The 23,189-nt window shown below is 40.7% G+C and overlaps 1 long non-coding RNA gene across 1 annotated transcript; it reads right to left on the bottom strand.

Annotated features, from left to right (window-relative positions):
* Nucleotides 1-17,355: 17,355 nt before the first annotated feature.
* LOC119004254 (uncharacterized) lies at nucleotides 17,356-17,827 on the bottom strand. The gene is made up of 2 exons (XR_005070156.1): nucleotides 17,710-17,827; nucleotides 17,356-17,623 (listed from the first exon to the last, which is right to left on the bottom strand). It is a non-coding gene; the product is annotated as an uncharacterized LOC119004254 (long non-coding RNA).
* Between the last annotated feature and the right edge of the window lie 5,362 nt (nucleotides 17,828-23,189).

Consider the following 23,189-nt stretch of genomic DNA (forward strand, 5'->3'; position numbering starts at 1 on the left):
AACAACTTAAGCCTACATCAACAAGAACTAGAAGAACAATAATGAATAAAGCCCAAAGCAAGTACACAGAAGGAAAAATCCCAAATGAGAGTAGAATTAAATGACATAGAGAATAAAACAACAATGCAAAAATCAATAAATTCAGGAGCTGGTTCTTAGAGAAGATAGATAAAATCAACAAGCTTTTAAGCAGACTCATCAAGAAGGAAAGAGAGTGGACCTAAATAAACAAAATCAGAAATGAGAGAGATTACAACTTATACCACAGAGATAAAAAGGCATGTAAGAAATTATTCCAAACAACAATATGACAAAAAATTGAAAAACCAGGGTGAAATGGACAAATTTCTAGAAAAATACAATCTCCAAAAACTGGATGTAGAAGAAGAAAGCTTGTGCAGACAAATAACATCCAGTGAAATCAAAACAGTAATAAAAATCTCCTGACACACTACAGCCATGGACTGAATGGTTTCACTGGAGTTTACAAAACATTTAAGGAAGAGCTAACCCCTACCCTCCTGAGACTATTTTAAAAAATGCCAAAGGGAAGACTCCCCAACCCTTTTTATGAAACCAGCATCATCCTAATTCCAAAAGCACATAAAGACTGAACAAAGAAAGAGAACTACAGGTCAATATCGCTGAAGAACATAGATGCTAAAATGCACAATAAAATATTAGTAAACCACACACAGCAACACATTAAAAAGATCATACAGCATGGCCAAGTGGGATTCATCCCAGGGATGCAAGGATGGTACAATATTCTCAAATCAATAAAGGTACTAAATCACATAAACAAAAGGAAAGACAAAAATCACACAATCATATCAGTGTTTGTGGGAAAAAGCATTTGATTATGGACACCACCCATTTATGATAAAAACACTCAGCAAAGTGGGAGTAGAAGGACCATTCCACAACGTGATAAAAGCTTTATAAGGGGGACATTCAGCCAATATCATACTAAACAGGTAAAAACTGAAAGATTTCCCACTAACATCAGTAACAAGGCAAGGTTGGTTGCTTTCACCACTTCTATTCAATATAGTATTGGAAGTACTAGCCATAGAGGTCAGATAAGAAAGAGAAAAACAGTATCTAAATGGTAAAGGAGGAAGTAACGCTGTAAGTGTTTGCTGATGACATGATAGTGTATATAGAAAATCCTACAGATTCCACCAAAAAACACGAAAAACAAAAGCTAGTCAACCTAATAAGTGAATTTGGCAACATACTAGGATTCAAAGTCAATATTAATATTTCAAAGATATTTACATATTTCTACAATGAAAGATCAGAATGAAAACCAGGAAAAATTCAATTTGATATCGCAATGAGAAAAATAATGTACCTAGGAATAAACCTTACCAACGAGGTGAAAGACTCAGAAAAGTACACAACACTGTAGAAAGAACTTAGGAAGACACCAAGAAATAGAAGCATATACTGGGTTAATGGATTGGAGTAATTAACATCAACAAAATGTCCATATTACCCAAAGCAATTTATAGATTTAACACTATACCTATTAAAATTCCAAAGACTTACTTGAAAAAACATAGAGCAAACATTTCAAAAATTTATATGGAATAGTAAATGACACCAGAATAGCCACAGCAATTTTCCAGAAGAAGAACAAAGTTACAGATATCACAATACTTGATTTAATAAAAATATATTATGGCTCCACTGGAATCAAGTCAACCTGGTACTGGCATAAGAACAGGCACGTAGATCAATGGAACAGAATAGAGAGCCCAGAAATAAACCCAAGACTCTACAGTCAATTAATATTCAAGAAAGGAGGCAAAAACATAAAACGGAGGAAAATAGCCTCTTTGACAAGTGGTGTGGGGACACCTATACAGCTATAGGCAAAAAAAAAAAAAAAAGGAAACTCGATCACCAACTTGCACCATACACAAATATTAAATCAACATGCATAAAAGGCTTTAATGTAAGTCAAGACAGCATAAAAGTCCTAGAGAACATAAGTGGGAGAATCTCTGATGTTCCATGCAGCAGCATTTTCACTGATATGTCTGCTATAGTAAGGGACACAGCAGAAAAAAAAATAAATGGTTCCTTGTCCAAATAAAAAAGTTTCTGCACAAATAAAGCAAACAACATTAAAATGAAAAGACAGCCACTTTATATGAGGAAACATATTCGCAAATGATACCTTGGACAAAGGTTTCATCTCCAAAATACATAAAGAACTCACAGGAGTCCACTCTAGGAAAAAAAAAAATCTTTAAAAATGGACAAAGGACCTTAACAGACATATCCCCAAAGGGGTCATACTGAGAGCTCAAAGACATAAGAAAAGGTGCTCAGCATCACTAGCCATCAAATAGATGCAAATTAAAACCACACTGAGATATCTCATCACACCGGTGAGACAAGCAATCATAAACAAACAAACAACACATGTTGAAGAGGTTGTGGAGCTAAGAGAACCCTGATGCACTGTTGGTGGAAATGCAGACAGGTGCAGCCACTGTGGAAAACAATATGGAATTTCCTCAGAAAACTAAAAATGGAACTGCCTTTTGCCCAAGCACTACCACTGTTGGGATTATACCCTAAGCATCATGAAACAGCAGCTCAAAAGAACCTTCACACCCTGATGTTCACAGCAGCACAATTTACAGTAGCCAATTGCTGGAAGCAACCCAAGTGCCTATCAGTAAATAAATAGATAAAAAAAAAAAACATTGGTACATTTACACAATGGAATTCTATGCAGCAGAAATAAAGAAGTTTCTACCCTTTGCAAAAGCATGGGTGGAACTAGAGAACATTATGCTAAGTAAAATAAGCCAGAGAGTGAAAGACAAATACCATATGATAACCCCTATAAGTGGATTCTAATCCACAAAGCAAACCAGCAAGCAATATACAATGTGAAAGATTGTAATAAAGAGCAAACTGACAATAACCAGAGAGGAGTGGGGAGAAGGATAATAGAGGAAAATAGGGGAAGGGCAATCAAGAAATGTATAAAGGAAATACGGACAAAGCCCAGGGGGATAGTTTTGAGGGTGGAAGGTAGGGATGGGTCAGGTTGGGGTAAGTGGTGGGGTGAAAATGGAGAAAACTGTATTTGAACAACAAATAAAAATAACAAAAGATGAAATTAAAATGTTTTAAAAGTATCTGTTTTTTGCAGTCTGGAGAATGTTAAAATAATGCTCCCAGGGTATTTAATAATATTTATTGCATGAAATAAGTAATAAACTCTACCTGCCTGAATGCAAATTATTGAAGAGTCACCAGGAGTTGGAGGAAGCATCTCACAAATAAAAATCCAAGCCCTTTGGTTAGAACATGAAAATGTGGACTGACCTATTACAGGCCAGCCAAGAGGAAGAGACAGACACTGACATCCAGAACCAGGGAACCCCACATTCATCAGGTGGTCTTTGGCCTCTTGGTTTGAACTGATGTACACAGGTCAGTCCTGGTGGTAGGAAGACTATGAATCTGGTTGGAAGTTGGTGCACATTGCTGTTCATTGATAAAAAAATATATAACAGGTGTGCAGATGTTGATGTGTGTTTAGAAGGGCTAATTATGTGTGCTTATACCTGGGAAATAAAATATTAGGTCAATTGGGGAAACTATCTGTAATATTGTGGATATCAATAACTACTTTGGAGGGACAACATATATGGCCACACTAACGGTGGGTAGACCCAGTAGAAAAATTTCATGAATGGTCATATAAGAAAGTAAGTAAAGACACAAATGAGATGCCTTTCAAGGATACCAGTAAGGAACACACCCAGAAACATCAATCTTCATGATGAGAGGGAGGATGAAAACTTCAGGAGATTTGTGCTCAAAAGACAGAAATATTTCATCTGGCTCTATATTCCTTACAAATGATCAGAGTATGAACTAGGAACAGAGTGTGATCCTAGAGCATGGGGACCCAGTGTTGGAAGAGATTGAGCATCTGTGTTGATCATTTTGAGACAGAAGTGTGAACTCTACAGAGAATGAGAGTGTTCTTCAAGGTCATGTTCCTTCAGTAGAGTTTGGTCCAAAAAGTGCAGCAGCTTCACTGCCTTTTTTCTAATCCTCCCCACCGGTGTCCAGCCTATGGCCTTTGGGGCACATTCATATAGATTCACTTAAAACATTATAAGATTCTTTTATTTTATTAAAAATTTTTAATTTAATTCTTGTTCAAGTACAGCTTTCTGTCTTATATTCCCAACCCTGCCCGCCCCGCGCCCCATGATCCCCACCTCCCTCCCATTTTCACCCCCCACCCTTAGTTATTGTCCATGTGGCCTTTATACTTGTTCATGTAACTCCATCCCCTTTTCCCCTATGATTCTCTCCTCTCTCCCCTCTGGACCCTGTCAGCCTGTTCCCCATTTCAGTGTCTTTGGTCATATTTGCTTGCTTGTTTGTTTTGTTTAGATCCCTGTTAACGGTGATATCATATGGTATTTGCCTTTCACCACCTGGCTTATTTCACTCAGCATAATGCTTTCCAGTTCCATCCATGATATTGAAAAGGGTAGTAGTTCCTTCTTCCTTTCTGCAGCATAGAATTCAATTGTGTAAATGTACCATAGTTTTTTGATCCAGTCATTGACCCATGGGCATGTAGGTTGCTTCCAAGTCTTGACTATCGTGAATTGTGCTGCTATGAACATTGGGGTGCATAGGTACTTTTGGATTGGTGTTTCAGGATTCTTAGGATATACTCCAAAAAATGGAACTGCTGGTTCAAAAGGCATGTTCATTTTTAGTTTTCTTAGAAAATTCCATACTGTTTTCCATAGTGGTTGTACCAGTCTGCAATCCCATCAACAGTGAACTAGGGTTCCCTTTTCCCCACAGCCTCTCCAGCACTTGTTGTTTGTTTCTTTCTTTATGATAGCCATTCTGACTGGTGTAAAGTGGTATCTCATTGTGGTTTTAATTTGCATCTGTCTGATAGCTAGCGATATCGAGCATCTTTTCATGTGTCTCTGGATCCTCTGTATGTCCTCCTTAGAGAAATGTCTGTTCAAGTCCTCTGCCCATTTTTTAATCGGGTCGCTTGTCTTCTTTGAGTGGAGTCCTGTGAGTTCTTTGTATATTTTGGAGATTAATCCTTTGTCTGAGGTATCATTGGCAAATATGTTTTCCCAAGCTGTTGCTTCTCTTTGTATCTTGATACTGTTTTCCTTAGCCATGCAGAAGATTTTAAGTTTCATGAGATCCCATTTGTTTATTTTTCCTTTATATCCCTTACTCTAGGGGATGTATCAGTAAAAATATTGCTGCGTGGAATACCTGAGATTTTCCTGCCAATGCTCTCCTCTAGGGCTTTAATGGTTTCACGGCTTATATTTAAGTCTTTTATCCACCTTGAATTTATTTGGTGTATGGTGTAAGTTGATGCTCAAGTTTCTTTCTTTCTTTTTTTTTTTTTTGCATGTAGCTGTCCAGTTCTCCCAACACCATTTGTTGAAAAGGCTGTCTTTACTCCATTTTATGTTATTGCCCACTTTGTCGAATATTAATTGATTGTAGAGAGTTGGGTTTATTTCCGGGCTCTCTGTTCTATTCCACTGGTCTATGTGCCTGTTTTCATGCCAGTACCAGGCTGTTTTGATTACAGTGGCGTTGTAATACAGTTTGATATCAGGTATTGTGATCCCTCCTACTTTGTTCTTCTTTCTCAAAATTGCAGCTGCTATTTGGGGTCTTTTATGGTTCCATATAAATTTTTGAAGTGTTTGTTCTCTGTCTATGAAATATGCCATTGGTACTTTAAAGATACTGCATTGAATCCATAAATTGCTTTGGGTGGTATGGACATTTTGATGATGATAATTCTTCCAATCCATGAACATGGTATATGTTTCCATTTATTTGTGTCTTCCTTGATTTCTTTCTTCAGTGTTGTGTAGTTTTCTGCATACAGGTCTTTTACCTCCTTGGTTAGGTTTATTCCCAGATATTTTATTTTTCTTTTTGCTATATCGAATGGGATTTTTTTCCTGATTTCTGCTTCTGCTGCTTCATTGTTGGTATACAAAAATGCCTTTGATTTCTGGATATTAACTTTGTATCCCGCTGTTATGCCAAATTCATTTATTAGTTCCAGCAGTTTTTTGGTAGAGGCTATAGGGTTTTCCATGTACACTATCATGTCATCTGCAAACAATGCCAGTTTTGTTTCCTCCTTTCCGATTTGGATGCCTTTTATTTCCTTTTCTTGTCTGATCGCTGCAGCTAGAACTTCTAATACTATATTGAATAGAAGTGGTGAAAGTGGGCAACCTTGTCTTGTACCTGATCTTAGTGGAAAAGCTTTTAGTTTTTGCCCATTGAGTATGATGTTGGCTGTAGGTCTTTCATATATGGCCTTTATTATATTGAGGAATGTTCCCTCTATTCCCACCTTGCTGAGTACCTTTATCATAAATGGGTGTTGTACCTTATCAAAAGCTTTTTCCGCATCTATTGATATGACCATGTGGTTTTTGTCTTTGCTTTTGTTTATTTCGTGTATTACATTTATTGATTTGCGTATATTGAACCATCCTTGCATCCCCGGGATGAATCCCACTTGGTCATGGTGTATGATCTTTTTGATGTATTGTTGGATGCGATTTGCCAATATTTTGTTGAGGATTTTAGCATCTATGTTCATCAGTGATATTGGTCTGTAATTTTCTTTCTTTGTTGTGTCTCTATCTGGCTTTGGGATTAGGGTGATGCTGGCTTCATAGAAAGAGTTGGGGAGTTTTCCCTCCTTTTGGATTTTTTGGAATAGTCTGTGAAGAATAGGGGTTAGCTCTTCCTTAAAAGCTTTGTAGAATTCTCCTGTGAAACCATCTGGCCCAGGGCTTTTGTGTGATGGGAGTTTTTTGATTACTTCTTCAATTTCATTTGCTGTTATTGGCCTGTTCAGGTTTTCTGCTTCTTTTTCATTGAGTTTTGGAAGATTATATTTTTCTAGAAATTTGTCCATTTCACCCAGGTTTTCAAATTTCTTGGCATACAGTTCCGCATAGTAATTTCTTACAATCCTTTCTATTTCTGTGGTATCAGTTGTAATCTCTCCTCTTTCATTTCTGATTGTGTTTATTTGTGTCCTCTCTCTTCTTTTCTTAATGAGCCTACTTAAAGGTTTGTCTATTTTGTTTATCTTTTCAAAAAACCAACTCCTGGATTCATTGATCTTTAGAATTGTGCTTTTAGTCTCTATGTCATTTAATTCTGCTTTGATCTTGGTTATTTCCTTCCTTCTACTTGCTCTGGGCTGTCTTTGTTGTTGTTCCTCGAGTTCTTGCAGGCGTTGGGTTAGGTTGTTTGTTTGAAATGTTTCTATCCTCTTTAGGTGAGCCTGTATCGCTATGAACTTCCCTCTCAGGACTGCCTTCACTGTGTCCCATAAATTTTGGGTTGTGGTGAGTTCATTTTCATTTGTTTCCAGGAGTTTTTTGATTTCCTCCCTAATTTCAATTTTGACCCATTCATTGTTCAATAGCCTACCATTCAGTCTCCATGATTTTGGGTGTTTTGGGTTTTTTCCTGTGGGGTTGGTTTCCAATTTCAGTCCCTTGTGATCAGAGAAAATGCTTGGTATGATTTCTATTTTCTTGAATTTATTGAGACTCGTTTTGTGTCCTATCATGTGATCCATCTTTGAAAATGTTCCATGTGCGTTTGAAAAGAAAGTGTATTTAGCTTCTTTGGGATGGAGGGCTCTATATATATCAATTAGGTCCATTTCGTTTAGGGTGTCATTTAATGCTGCAATATCTTTTTTGATATTTTGTTTGGAAGATTTGTCCATTTTAGACAATGGGGTGCTAAAATCCCCTACTATAATTGTGTTGCTGTCAATTTCATTCTTGAGGTCCTCCAGAATTTTCTTTATATATTTGGGTGTTCCTATGTTGGGTGCATATATATTTATGATGTTAATGTCTTCTTGGTGGATTTTCCCCTTGAGTATTATGAAGTGACCTTCTGGGTCTCTCTTTATGGCCCTTCTTTTCAAGTCTATTTTGTCTGATATGAGAATTGCTACCCCGGCTTTTTTTCACTTGTCCATTTGCTTGGAACATTTGGCTCCATCCTTTCACTTTTAGTCTGTGGTGGTCCTTTGACCTGAGGTAGGTCTCTTGTAGGCATCATATGTGTGGGTTGTGCTTTCTTATCCATTCAGCTATTCTATGCCTTTTAATTGGTTCATTTAATCCATTTACATTTAAGGTTATTACTGAACGGTACTTATTCTTTGCCATTTGTGTACCTGTGTTCCTCTCTATCTCTCTCTTTTCCTTCCTTTCCTAAAGCAATCCTTTTAGTAATTCTTGTAGAAGTGGTTTGGTGGAGGCGTATTCTTTTAGACTTCTTTTGTCTTGGAAGCTCTTTTTTAGGCCTTCTATCTTGATTGAGAGCCTTGCTGGATAAAGCAGTCTCGGTTGTAGGCCTCTGTTTCTCATTACTTGGAATATTTCCTGCCATTCTCTTCTTGCTTGGAATGTTTCCATTGAGAAGTCAGTAGCCAACCTTATTGGAATCCCCTTGTATGTTACTTCCCTTTTCTCCCTTGCTGCCTTTAGGATTTTCTCTTTGTCTTGGAGGTTTGCCATTTTAATGATGATGTGTCTTGCAGTAGGCCTCTTTGGGTTCCACCTGATTGGGACTCTCTGCGATTCCTGAATCCGTGTGACTTTCTCTCTCCTCAACTTAGGAAAATTTTCCATTATTACTCTTTCAAGTAGGTTTTCTATCCCTTGTTCTTCTTCCTCTCCTTCTGGTATTCCTATTAACCGGATATTATTACGTTTCATGTTGCCTTGCATTTCTCTTATATTCTCCTCATTTTTTCTGATTCTCTTTTCCATTATTTGGTCTGTCTGAGAGATTCTTTCTATCCTGTTTTCTATCTCACTTATGCGATCTTCCGCCATATCGATTCTAATCTTCATACCTTCTACTGTGTTCTTCAGTTCAGAAATTGTATTCTTCATTTCCTCTTGGCCTTTACTAAAGTTTTCCCTTTCCATTTTCATGTTGGTGTAGTTTGCAGAGAGCTCACTGTAGCGCCCCTGTAGTTTCTGGTAGCTCGTTGTAAGCTCGTTGAATTTCCTGATAACCAGTGCTTTGAATTCAGTAGCTGATAGTTGGCTTGCCTCTATTTCATCTAACATTATTTCTGAGATTTCCTCCTTTTCTTTCCTTTGGGGATTGTTTCTTTGTCTTCCCATTGTTTGTGTTGCTCTTCTTGTTGACTTCAGCTTCTTAAGGTGATCTGTTCTGGGTTCCTGGGTTTATGGTGTGAACTTCTGTGGTAAGATGCCTGTGAGATTCAGTGGTGCAGTGTACTGCGGGTATCTTGGTGTTCTCCACTTCCACCTACTCCTCTTGTTGGTTTCCAGCTGGTCAAACCTTTTCTTCTGGTCTCCCTAGCTGCAGCAGCCTCAGGGGCTATTAGTGTGGCCTTTCTCTCCTCTGGGTGAACTTAGCTGGCCTTGCCAGTGCCCTCCCAAGATCCAGAATGGTGCCGCTCTCCCGTGCCCCGCTGAGAGCTGGTTATACCCCAGGCTTCCCAGCTCTGGCCTGGCTTGAGGGCACGCACTCCCAGCCAGGCTTTCCTGGTCTTGCAGGCTTGGGCTTGGACCTTTCCCAGTCCTGTGGCCGCACACACTGGGCAACTCACAATTCTTCCAACCTGGCAACCACAGCCTGACTCCCGGTGCTTCTCAGTCTGAGCCCAGCTGGGTAGGGATGGATCTGGTGATTGGGGCTTCCCCAGGGACCCTGTCAGTCACATGCAGCGACCCGAGGCTGTGTGAGCGCAGGCTGGAGTCCCAGGCTGGAGTCCCCCGGTATCGGGAATGCGCACCCACGGGAATGCATGGGACTCCCAGACCTCCGATCCCGCAACTACAGCCTGACTCCCGGTGCTTCTCAGCCTGCGCCCGGCTGGGTAGGGAGGGAGCTGGTGACTGGTGGTCTTCCAAGGGCACTGAGAGTATCCCGAAGCTCCCCGAGACTGTCGGAGCGCCGGCTCAGGCTACTGGAAATGCCGGGGCCCCTCAGTTCCCAAAACTGGCAAACACAGCCTGACTCCACGGGTTATCAGTGTTCTCCGGTTTGCTTCCCAATGCCCACTCCTCTCTCTGCCACTACAGGCAAACCCATCTCTCCTGGTGTTTTCCAATCTGTACCCTGCTGGTTAGAGAGGATGTCGGTGACTTGTTCTCTCATAGGGTTGTCATTGGTGCCCTCCCTCAGCTCTCAGAGATCAGGGCGGCCCTGCCAGGGCCCTGGCGCTGCCCTGCGAAGGGCCTGCAGCATCTGTGCTGTTCCCTCGTACCTTGCTGATCTGAGGACTGTCTCCTCTCCTCAACCTCTGGTCATTCAGTGTCCGCTATACTCTCTGGGGTCCTGCCTTCCCATATACTGGGTCCCTGTTGGGTGTTCCCTGTGCTCCTCTGCAGAGCAGCCTGGTTTTTCTCCGGTGCGTGAAGGGAAGCGAAATCCTTTGTCCTTCTCCGGCGCCATCTTCCCTAAGCTCTCATTTTTTAAAATTTATTTATTTATTCATATGTTGCGTTGTATTTAATGTGTGACACAAGACAGTATTTCTTATTCCAGTGTGGTCCTGATATTCCAAAAGATTGGGCATCGCTGCAGCTAGACAATATAGTAAAACGAGATTCAACCAATGAGTACATTAGAAAGAGTCATGACCAGATCTGTGTTGGCAGTCATCCCACCTAATTTTGGGGACTGCAACCTCATTAATGTACATAAAGGTCCCACAGCTAAGGCTGAGTAAAAAGGCCTAGGGAACATTAGCCACTAAGGAGACAGACTATTTCCTTTTGGCAGGACGACAGCCCCCGAGTCCCTCACTTACCTCTGCTCAGCCCAGGTAGATGACTGGTTAGCTAATGACAGGTAAGACCCCTCAAGGGAAAGGCAACCTAAGACAGGATCAGTCACAATGGCCCATCAGGGAAAGACTTGGTGGTCTACATAGAAGGGGCAGAAAGACCCTCACCCCTTATCTACATCATAGCCTGAGTCTGCATTCTTTCTTTAAAACGTCTCCTAATCTTTTGTATCAGCCTGGTAACTACACCAGAGGCAGCTGTGACTTTGTACTGGAACAGATAGTTCCAATTGATATTTGACCAGAGAAGGAATACACATTTTTTTTCCTTTGAGGCTTTCTCTGCCTTGTTGCTATGAAACAGACACATGAGCTAAAGCCATATTCACCAAAGACAATTATTCTGTTTCTTCAAATATTATCTGTAAATGATGTCAGTAGTATTTTGAGCATTGGTTGGTGAGATTTATGTACATACTATGTATCTCTTTATGAGCTGAACTCAATAAAGATACAGGGAAGGAGATGTTCAGGGCCTTTCTTCTCTGAGACATTGGTCCTTTACTCCCCAAGCAGATCATGTCTTGGTAGATTTATTTTCCTCTGCAACAGCAGGAGAGCTCTATGGGAAGAGACCCCCACATATCTGCTTAGGTAAAAATGTAGTTGGAGATTTGAGAGTGTGTGATTAAATTATAGAAATTTGATTATAGAAAATCTTTATGCAAATCACTATATAAAATAAGAGATATATGCCCTGGCTGGTGTGGCTCAGTGGATTGAATGCTAGCCTTCAGATGATAAGATTGCTGGTTCCATTCCCAGTCAGGATGCTACAGAGCAGACCTGTGGGGGTGTCAAGATACTATTACCAAATGGAAATCCCCTGCTTCCAGGATCCCCTGCACTAGGTTCACCTTGCCCTGGGACTTATAGCTCTCAATTCCAGAGATTGGTAAAGAGTAAATGCACTATTTATGTAAAAGTTATACCAACTTAGAGTAATGTTTCAATGTCTTTGTTAAAAATCCCAAAGTCTTAAAACACTCACAAACACAAACAGTCCTTCTGTTCCCCTCTTTACCCACTCCGGATACCATATCTCAGGAAAATAAATATAAGTCCATGGCTCAGGTATCCCCCGATTCTTCCCAGTAATCAATGTTCAACAGACAGGCCTCCCACCATTCCCAGTGCCATAAGCTTTGTTGCCACCTCAATCTCAAGTTCTTAATGCAAACCCATGTGGCACCTTCTCCTGGCCCACCAGCAAGAGTCCTTTCACCCCTCTCCTTTCTACAAAGTCTCTCCTGCATTCTCCCAAACTTCTAAGAGGGAGCTCTGGATCACCACTACATCTTGCTTTCTAGCACCTAAGCTGTGTGGCAAAGAGAGACCCAAAGCCCTGTGCTTCTCCTTCCCATGTCTGCCGTGCCTGGGTCTAAATCCCAGCATCAATCTTCCTCTGCAGCCTGATTTTCCAACATTTCCTACAATCATCTACACCTGCCAGCATTCCCATGTTTTCAAAGCTTTACTGGGCTGCCATAGTAAGTCCAGGCAATTGTGGCCCTGTGGTGTGGAGCCAATTATCTACAAGCTCTCACTCAGGTTCTGTAACCAGTGGGAGTTGCCTCCCTGTTAAGTCATGGATGGAAGTTGCTCCCATCTCCCTGGCTCAAGGCATGGCCACAGATATGTAGCATATCCATGAAACTAGTTGAAAGTTACATATATAATAAATGGCCATTCTAGAGATTATTTGCAAAATTGGCTCTATGAAAAACAACACTTAATGGCTCTGCTCAATGTGTCACATCCCCCAGTTAAGACTTGTGGGGGTGAGGGCATCCTATAATTTTAATATATCCTGGACACCCTGAGTTCTGGACCTCATTAAAATCCCTGTTTTGGGGTCCACTGACTGCACTCTGTTATGAGGGCACATGCCTGGGTTGTGGGCCATGGCTCCAGGAGAAGGCGTTTGAGAGGCAACCACACACTAATATGTCTCCCTCTTATTTCCCCCCTTTCTCTCTAAAAATAAATAAACAAATAAACAAAAATAAATAAAATATTCAATAAATAATTAATGGGAATGCATATTGGTGCAACCACTATGAAAAAGAGTATGAAATTTCCTCAGAAATCTAAAAGGGGAACTGTCTTTTTACCTGGCAATTCCACTGCCAGGATTATATCCTTAGAACCCTGAAACAACAATAAAAAACCTATGCACCCCAAAGTTCATAGCATCACAATTTACAGTAGCCAAGTGCTGGAAGCAACCCAAGTGCTCAGCAGTAAATTCATGGATGAAAAAAACTATGGTACATTTACATAATGGAATTCTACACAGCAGAAAGGAAGAAGGAGCTTCTACCTTTTGCAACAGCATGGATGGAACTTGAGAGAATTATGCTAAGTGAAATAAGCCAGGTGATGAAAGACAAGTACCATTTGATCTCACCTTTAACAGTAACCTAATCAACAAAATGAGCAATCAAGTGAAGTATAGCCAAAGACATTGAAATTGAGAACAGGCTGACAGTGACCAGAAAGGAGAGACGAGAGGATAATGGGGGAAGAAGGTAAAGGGTTTACAGAAACAATGATAAAGGACACATGGACAACATCAAAAGGGGTAGAAATAGAGAAGAGAGGTGGGGAGAGCTGGAGTGGTGGAGAGGGGTCAGGGGGAAGGCAGAAAACTGTACTTGAACAATGATAAAAAAAGAAATAACAGACAAATAAAATTGTATTGACATGAAGAACAGTCTGTTTCTGTATTCATTACAGAATATATACAACATTCATATACCCTCCCATTACTTTAGATAATAGATGTAACTTTGTCTAAACTCTTAATCCTTGGCAGCTCAGCCTTATCTTCATTGTCATGATCTGTGTCCATGTGAACCTGTAATGCAGCTGTAGTCAGGAAGCAGGGCACAAATTATGTTGGTGCCCCCATGTTCATCAATAATAAATTTCAGAAGAATCATCTCTTCTGTATCACAGCCACTATTCATGACTCTATGTAACATTTGGGGTGTGGTCACTTAATGGGCATCCACTGAACTTGAACATGATGCACTGGGTGTATCTACATGTGAATGGGAAAAGGAAGCCCGTCCATGGGAATACATTAACATGGATGCTGAATGAGCTCATCAGATCTCACATATATTCAGGAATGTCAGTTGTTACAGTGTGCATTTCTGTAGTGTTTATTCAATTCAATTTGTTTCCCTTTTTATGAAATAGCCACACATCATATCTAGAGTCACTGAAATATTGAAGCACTTACTTAAAAATTTACCCATCTCCTAGTTTCTTGATGACACTCACAAACATCTGGGCTGAATCTCAGACAGGCAAGTGCCATGACTACATTGCACAATGGAGCTCACAATTGTTTAGTCTCCACCAGGGGAATTTCAGTGCAAACCTTCAATTTATTGGAGACTCATGAGAACCTTAACTTGATATTATTTGTTAATAGATTACACATTGATATTAAACCTGAAAGCTGTTAATCAGAATGCAGTACAATAAAGGAACTTTCTGACTGAATCCATTCTTTCATCTGATGTAAAATCAACCCGGATGTTGCAAGGTACAGTCATTCCTAGGGCTTGTCAGACAAGATGAGATGAGGGAAAAAATAGCAGTCTGGGGAGCAGTGCATTACAATGATGAGATTTAGTGAAAATAAAGTGGGTGCTCATATCTCCAGTAATCCTCATTCTATGAACAACTTGAAGAGGTCAGAGGCACTCATCCAACTCAGAGACTGAAAGAGCATGAGGGTGGAAGTCAATACAAAAACATATTGTGCAGAAGCTAAGCAAATGCTCTAAGAACTCATTATGCCAAGCAAGCAGCCGTAGCCTGGGTTACTATCCCATCTGAACCCTCAAAGCTTTAGTCTAGCAAGGAATCCAAAGCACTTGCTGTGGCATGTCTATGTTTAGCCTGTGATTTTAAGTGAAAAAGAATGGAAAACTTTATAGGTGCCCACTTCACTCAGCTGCTTGTTGGAATCAGATAATTTCGAATGACTCTTGTTAAATTTTACTGTGGAACTGCACACATGGGATAGACACACTGGTATCATCTTCAATTACTGCTGGCATGAAAGACATGAAAGACATAGCAGAGGTTGTTTCCTTCTCCTGTTACAGGAACATCAAATCCTGGGCCAGCAGTGAAGGTGAGACCTTGAGTCCTCAATGATCCTTTCAATGATTTGGAAGGTTTCATTCAGCTTCACCCACCATAACTTGAGAACATGTATTTATTGTGTGTGTGCTTCCATGATGCCTGGAGGTAATTCCCTGACAGAAACTTTTAGCCCATTCAGGTGACAGAAGCTACTTGAATTTGCATTTTCTCCACTTACACGTGCAGTGACAGAGGTGCTCACTGTATGCAATTGTCACAAACCAGAGCTGTGTTATGTGCCCAGGACACCTGCACCTCATGGTCACCACCACCCAAAATCTCTGAAGAGATTGAAAAAATAGCATTTTACATAAAACTTATTTACACACTAATTAACTTTAAACTGCTGTGTCCAAAGGTTGTCAACTTGCACCTGTGGCCCATATCTTCCCCAAAATACACGTCAGTTGTCATATGTGACATGTGAATAGAGACAGCCATGAATTAAGTAACTTTCACTTACAACTGGCCTCTGCTCCACTGCATTCAGATAGGAAAGAATAGTAAAAATGGTCCATAATGTGTAAGCCTTCATGTCATTTACAGATTAATGGAGACATTCTAGTAGATCTTGCTAACAGGCTCTGTGGTTTTCAGTGAGTTCTGTATATTGCAGTGAACACGACAGGAATTTTGCTCTTAAACCTTCTTAAAAGGTATTTTTTCCAAGTGTTTCAATAGCAAGTGCAGCAGAGAAACTCCATGAAATTCATCTTTGGGTTTTGTTTTACATTTAAAAAATTACACACGATTCTATTCAACCGGATATTTAGTTTATTAGGGCTCCTTAAACTCACAGTTCTCATAAATTTGGGGGGACCCTGTCATTTTTGGAAGCAGACATCTGAGGAAAGGCCTTCCAAAATCCGATGACCTTGGATGGGGAAGGATTCACTAAAGATATTTCACCAGGAACCTCATCTATATAATCATCATCATCATCAATCATCTTCATTCACTCACTTATAATTATTCTTTTATTTTCTATAGGCATGGCCAATGTCCACACAAAATGACCACTTTTATTATTTTTGCTCATTTTTGTAGTTGATAAGTGAAATAGGTAATTAGACTTGATTTTATTTTATGTTTGGTTGCTGGCAACTGATTGGTAATTCCTTCCCCTTTTTCACCTGTCCACATAGGAAATCTGATAAGAAAATTGGCTCTCCCCTTTAAATGTCCCTGGGAGAAGCAAACCACACAATACTTATAAAGAGAAATCCCACTGTGCCACCTGCTCAACAAAATAAAATCTTGATCGAGTATCCCTTCCTGGCTTTATCAAAGCACATCTGACTTGCTGAAGGATTTTCCCAATCCTCCCAAAGATTTCAAAAACGTGCATGATAGCCCTGGCTGGTGTAGCTCAGTGGATTGAGTGCAGGCCTGTGAACCAGACAGTCGCTGTTCGATTCCCAGTCAGGGCACATGCCTGGGATGCAGGCCAGTTCCCAGCGGGGGATGCACGGGAGGCAACCATACATTGGTGTTTCTCTCCCTCTCTCCTTCCCTTCCCCTATGGAAATAAATAAATAAAATATTTTTAAATAGGATTAAAAAAACGTGCATGATAAACCCTCTATGTCCCTTTGGTGTGTGTGAGTTAGTCTCCAGCCTGGACACCTAAAGCACCTTTTGTTGGTCCCTCTGTACTATGTGGTATCGCCTATGCTGGGTGCTTTGAGCATGATGCCAAAGCAGTGACCATCAACACGGGGTGTTTCAACTTCTGGCATTTGTTTCATTAGCTGCTGGTGCCCATTGTACAGTATGAATGTACCCTGGTGCTGGCCAGCTTGGACACTGGGCAGGGTGGGGCTGGGCAACACTGTTATGTCCAACAGAGCCTCCAGGGTGAGATTCAACTGACTTGGGTCAGAAGCTTTGGTGATTGATTCATTGGAATTGGGCACAAGAGTGTCTGAAAGAGAATCTGACTTTGTTTTATGTGAAAGTATTGTTTTTATTTACCGAAGACTTCTCTAACTCAGAGACTAAGATGTGAGTGCAGAATCATGAATCCAGAGAGATTTCTTGGGGGGGGGGTGCTACAGGAACAGGAAACTGTGCAGGAAACCTGCAAAGAACTCCTAGTGAACATGATCATGAGACAGTCCTTGTGTTCAGGGACTAGGAACATCCACTGGTGTTTAGAGCCCCTCACACAGGGAGGTTAGTGTCTGGGCTCATGCTCTGTTCCCTTCACTATGTCTCTGGAACAGTAATACATGGCTGTGTCATTGGCTCTCAGGTTGTTCAGTTCCAGGTAGGCAGTGCTTGTGGACTTGTCTGCAGTCATGGTGACTCTGCCCTTAATCTTCTGTGCATAGTTTGTATTACCATTGCTACAATTAATCTCTACAATCCACTCAAGTCTGTGCTCTGGGGCCTGTCACACCAACTGCATCCAGTAGCTCCTGAAGGTGTATCCAGAAGCCTTGCAGGAGACCTTCACTGAGGCCCCAAACTTGCTCACCTCAGCCCCAGACTGTAATAGCTGCACTTCAGAGTGGACACCTGTGGAGAAAAGACGGGAGTAGATAAAATTCCCCCTTGACTCTTTCTGATCCCTTTCTCAACCCCCAAACTCGGAATACCCTTACCTGTAGTCACTGCCACCAGGAAGAGTACTCTCCAGCTCCAGTCCATGGTGAGGGTCTGTGCAGTTAGGACTTCTGTAAGGGAGGGTGTGGTTGTGGGTGATGCTCTCAGGACCCAGACAGACTCACATTTAACCTAGTTTAAATCTTCTCATTTGCATAGCCATGAGGCAGAGAGTTTCATAGCTGAAGACTTGACCCTACATGATAGAAGAGGGTACATGCACCATGATCAATGGGAGTCTGAGGCTCCATGTCTAATCAGTGTTGTAAGATATGTATCTCCTGCCATGTCCCTGAGCTCCATGCTGACAGAGCTCTGCTCACAGAGGAATCAGCCAACACAGGACATGCTCCTAATTGTGAGCCCACCTTTGAGTGACAAAGAGAACACCCGGATCAGTTCTGGGCTCACTACCTGAAAGTCTTATTTCTTAATCAGTGTGTCTTCAAACGATGCACCTATTGAGGTAATACAACCACCCTTGTTCCCAGGTCCTCACAATTCAAATACAAAGAAGCCCTAGAAATAACCCTTTACTCTGGTTATCATGCCTTATCGAGTTTGGTAAATTATCTGATATAATAGGATATTTATAGTCAACTTGTGTCTAACTCTTGTTTTAGATGACATTATGAAAATAGAAAGACCCAGGAACTCACAGTTAATCCCTCCTCAGTTTCTCTGCACTTGTTACTGGGAAGCATCCCTGAGCCTGTGGGCCCTGCAAACCCTCTTCTGCCCACCCCATGCCCCACAGGGGAGCATCCTTTCTAGACTCACAGTGCATGGACCTCTCAGGATCTCTTATCTAGAATAGAAGGCAGTTCCCTGACTTCAGGATGCTTTCCAGGGACACCATGTGCTTTTACATCTCTAGGCACAGAGAACTGGCCTTATTAAACCTCAGTGACCCAATGAGGAGCCCTCAATCCAGGGCCCCATGAAGCCCCCAGGAATCCTCTTCTCTGGAGCTGCCAGGTGCACTGACTCAGCCAATACCACTGAGCACAGAAGTTCTTGGGAAGTTTAGGGGGCTCTGACATCCTCAAATTTCTGTGCTTGGAGGTCCCATCTAGGTATCCCTGTGTGAGGCCCTAACCCACTGCACATCTACTGCTTAATAAATCACACACACACACACACACACACACACACACACACACAAAATTCTCTGTTGGTGTTCACTGCCCTGCATACACCTGTCCTGATGATGGCTTGGAGACTTAGTTGTGTGGGGCTGGGCCTGTCCTATTAGCTCAAGGACAGACTGAGAATCTTGTCTGTAGGAATATATTTTCTTCATTTACAACATACTTGTCTAACTCAGAGCCTTCAAAGGTGAGCATAAAATCCAGAATCCAGAGCGTTTCTGAGGTAAAGTGTTACATGAACATGAAACCAGACAGGAAATTTACCCTAACCTCCAACTGCACCTGCTCCTGGGAGTGTGCTTATGTTCCAGGCCCCTGAACATTCCATGGAGGTCACAACCTCTCCTACAGGGAGGTTTGTGTCTGGACTCACACTTCCCCCAATGTGTCTCTTGTTTACTAATATATGGTTGTGCTGTTGGTTCTTAAACATTTTGCCTATCATCTTCCCCGAAAGACACATCAATTGTCAGATGTGACATGTGAATGGGCTAAAGGTTAGGCTGTTAGGCGTTATAAATGCCTGGCTATTTTCTTAAAACATTTTATTCATTTACTTTTAGAGAGAAGGAAAGATAGGGTGAAAGAGAGGAACAAAAGCAAAATTGCGTGGTTGCCTTTCACAGGTCCCCCACTGGGGACATTGCCTAGAGCTCAGGCACGTCCCCTGACTGGGAATCAAACTGGTGATTTTTTGTTTAGCAAGCCAGAACTCAATCAATTGAGCCATACTGGCCAGGGATAAATATACTTAGCTCTTGGAGATGTCCCTGGTGATGCTGAACTGGGGTTGCAGCATTGGGTTAGAGTCTCTGCTTCTATCACTCCATATAACATTGACCCATTCCAGTTGGGTGCAGTGGACAGAATAGCCTGTTAAAGAGAATCCAGGGACAGTAAAGGTAAGGGAGAGCATCTGTGAGTGCTTCACAAGTCCTGGGCCTGTTTCCTGCAGCTGCATCTTGGACAAGACACCTGAAAACAAGGAGCATCAAGTCCTGTTAGTCACGTGCATCCATCATCATCCCATAAACCCTTCTCTGACATCTGACACACTCAGTCTGGGGGCTTGTCACCAGGCACAAGAGACTCAGCAGCCTCATCTTCTTGTAGAGCACATCTCTGCCTTACCCAGAGACCTCAGAGCCATGTGAGGAGGAGCTGTGAGACGCTACTGCCCAGGGTAGGATTTACTCTGGAGCTGGAAGTGGAATTTGCATGTGGGACAGACTTTTCCCTATGAGGTGAGGGTCAGAGGTCCAACACCCTGACCATTCTGCGACCTGTGTGAGGGTGCCTCTTCTTTTCAGCTCACTCACTATGCCTGTCAGAGAGAGGGGATAATGTAGTTTGTGACTGACATTGGAATTAAATCATATGATGGGCTCATCTTTTTGAGCATAAGAATTAAGGCTGGACTAGGTGAGTATGTGACACTTATGACTATTCATGCATCTTTAAAAAAGATTGAAAAGAGATTACTACTCGTTCAGATATTTTCTGAAACCCAACAATTATGAAATATTTTTCAATGGAATGTTATACATAAATAATGTCTACCTTGGTATAAAAATTTTAAAAATAGACAAAACCAGTTTGAATGTAATAAGTTCTTTATTTCTGACATATTTATCTGACAAACTCAATCCCAAACAGAGGTGAGAGAGTCATATGCTTTTGTTATTTTACTTTTGGAAGATTTTGATTGTCTCTACAACTCCCTGTGAAAATTCTATTTTTATGTATGCCCATGACATATGGCAGTGTTCCTAACTAATTGCATGAAAGTGATATTGTTATTACATGGAAATATTAGAAATAACATTATATTGAGGAATGCTCTCTCTATTCCCGTTTTTCTGAGTGCTATTATCATAAATGGATGCTGTACCATATGAAAAGCTTTTTCTGTGTCTGTTGCTATGATCATGTGGTTTTTGTCTTTGCTTTTGTTTATGTGATGTATTACATTTACTGATTTACGAATATTGAACCATCCTTGCATCCTTGGGATGAATCCCACTTGGTCGTGGTGTATGATCTTTTTGATGTATTGTTGGATGAGATTTGCGAATATTTTATTGAAAATTTTAGCGTCTATGTTCATCAGCGATATTGGCCTGGAGTTTCCTTTCTTTGTCGTGTCTCTATCTTGCTTTGGAATTAGGATGATGCATGCTTCATAAAAAGAGTTGGGGAGTTTTCCCTCCTTTTGGATTTTTTGGAATAGTCTGTGAAGAATAGGGGTTAGCTCTTCCTTAAAAGTTTTGTACAATTCTCATGTGAAACCATCTAGTCCAGGGCTTTTGTGTGATGGGAGTTTTTTTAAAATTATTTTTTTAAAAATATATTTTATTGATTATACCATTACAGTAGTTGTTCTATTCTCCCCTTCATTCTCCTCCATCCTACACACCCCCTCCCCCACCATTCTCCCCTTTAGTTTATGACCACGTGTCTCAAGTTCATTAGATTCTACATTTCCCCTACTATTCTTGCCCATCCCCTATCTATTTTCTACCTACTGTTTATGCTATTTTCTGTACCTTCTCCCCCTTCTCCTCCTCCCACTCCCCTGTTGCTAACCCTCAATATATTCTTCATTTCTATGGTTCTGCTCCTGATCTAGCTGTCTTCTTGGTTTGCTTTTGTCTTAGGTGTGGTTGTTTATAGGGACTTATATAAGAAAAAGAAGATGAAAAACACAAACAATGAAAGGATAGAAAACTCACACTTATCAACAGCCACACCTAAAACAAAGGGAGTTTTTTTTTATTACTGCATCAATTTAATTTGCTGTTATTGCCCTGTTCATGTTTTCTGCTTCTTTTCCATTGAGTTTTTGAAGATTATATTTTCTAGTAATTTCTCAATTTCACCTAGGTTTTCACATTTCTTGGCATACAGTTCTGAATAGTAATTTCTTACATTCCCTTCTATTTCTGTGGTAACAGTTGTAATCTCTCCTCTTTCTCTTTCATTTCATTTCCCCTCTTTCATAATGTACCATATGAAAAACTTTTTCTGTGTCTGTTGCTATGATCATGTGGTTTTTGTCTTTGCTTTTGTTTATGTGATGTATTACATTTACTGATTTACGAATATTGAACCATCCTTGCATCCCTGGGATGTATCCCACTTGAGCGTGGTGTATGATCTTTTTGATGTATTGTTGGATGAGATTTGCGAATATTTTATTGAAAATTTTAGCGTCTATGTTCATCAGCGATATTGGCCTGGAGTTTCCTTTCTTTGTCGTGTCTCTATCTTGCTTTGGAATTAGGATGATGCATGCTTCATAAAAAGAGTTGGGGAGTTTACCCTCCTTTTGGATTTTTTGGAATAGTCTGTGAAGAATAGGGGTTAGCTCTTCCTTAAAATCTTTGTACAATTCTCCTGTGAAACGATCTGGTCCAGGGTTTTCTGTGATGGGAGTTTTGTTTGGGAGTTCTGATTGTGTTTATTTGTGTCCTCTCTCTTCTTTTCTTGATGAGCCGACTTAAAGGTTTGTCTATTTTGTTTATCTTTTCAAAAAAACAAATCCTGGATTCATTTATCTTTAGAATTGTGCTTTTAGTCTCTATGTCATTTAACTCTGCTCTGAAAATGGTTATTTCCTTCCTTCTACTTGCTCTGGGCTGTCTTTGTTGTTGTTCCTCAAGATCTTGCAGGTGTCGGGTTACGCTGTTTGTTTGAAATGTTTCTATCTTCATTAGGTAAGTCTATATTGCTATGAACTTCCCTCTCAGGACTGCCTTCACTGTGGTCCATAAGTTTTGGGTTGTTGTGAGTTCATTTTCATTTGTTCCCAGAAACTATTTTATTTCCTCCCTAATTTCAATCTTGACCCATTCATTGTTTAATAGCATCCCATTCAGTCTCCATAATTTGGGTTTTCTTTTTTTTTTTTTTACTGTGGGGTTGGTTTCCAATTTCAGTCCTTTTTTTGTCAGAGAAAATGCTTGGTATGGTTTCTATTTTCCTGAATTTGTTGAGACTCGTTTTGTGTCCTATCATGTGAAATATGTCATATCATCTTTGAACATGTCCCATGTGCATTTGAAAAGAATGTGTATTTAGCTTCTTTGGGATGAAGGGCTCCATAAATATCAATTAGGTGCATTGCATCAAGGCCATATATGAAAGACCTACAGCCAATATCATACTCAATGGGGAAAGATTAAAGCTTTTCCACTAAGATCAGGAATAAGACAAGGTTGTCCACTTTCACTTGTCTCACTTCTATTCAATAGAGTATTGGAAGTTCTAGCCGCATTGATCAGATGAGAAAAGAAAATAAAAGGCATCCAAATTGGAAAGGAGGACAC

The sequence above is a fragment of the Sturnira hondurensis genome, unplaced genomic scaffold, assembly GCF_014824575.4.
Source record: "Sturnira hondurensis isolate 20B ecotype Veracruz unplaced genomic scaffold, ASM1482457v3 Scaffold0001304, whole genome shotgun sequence".
NCBI classification, from domain to species: Eukaryota; Metazoa; Chordata; class Mammalia; order Chiroptera; family Phyllostomidae; genus Sturnira; species Sturnira hondurensis.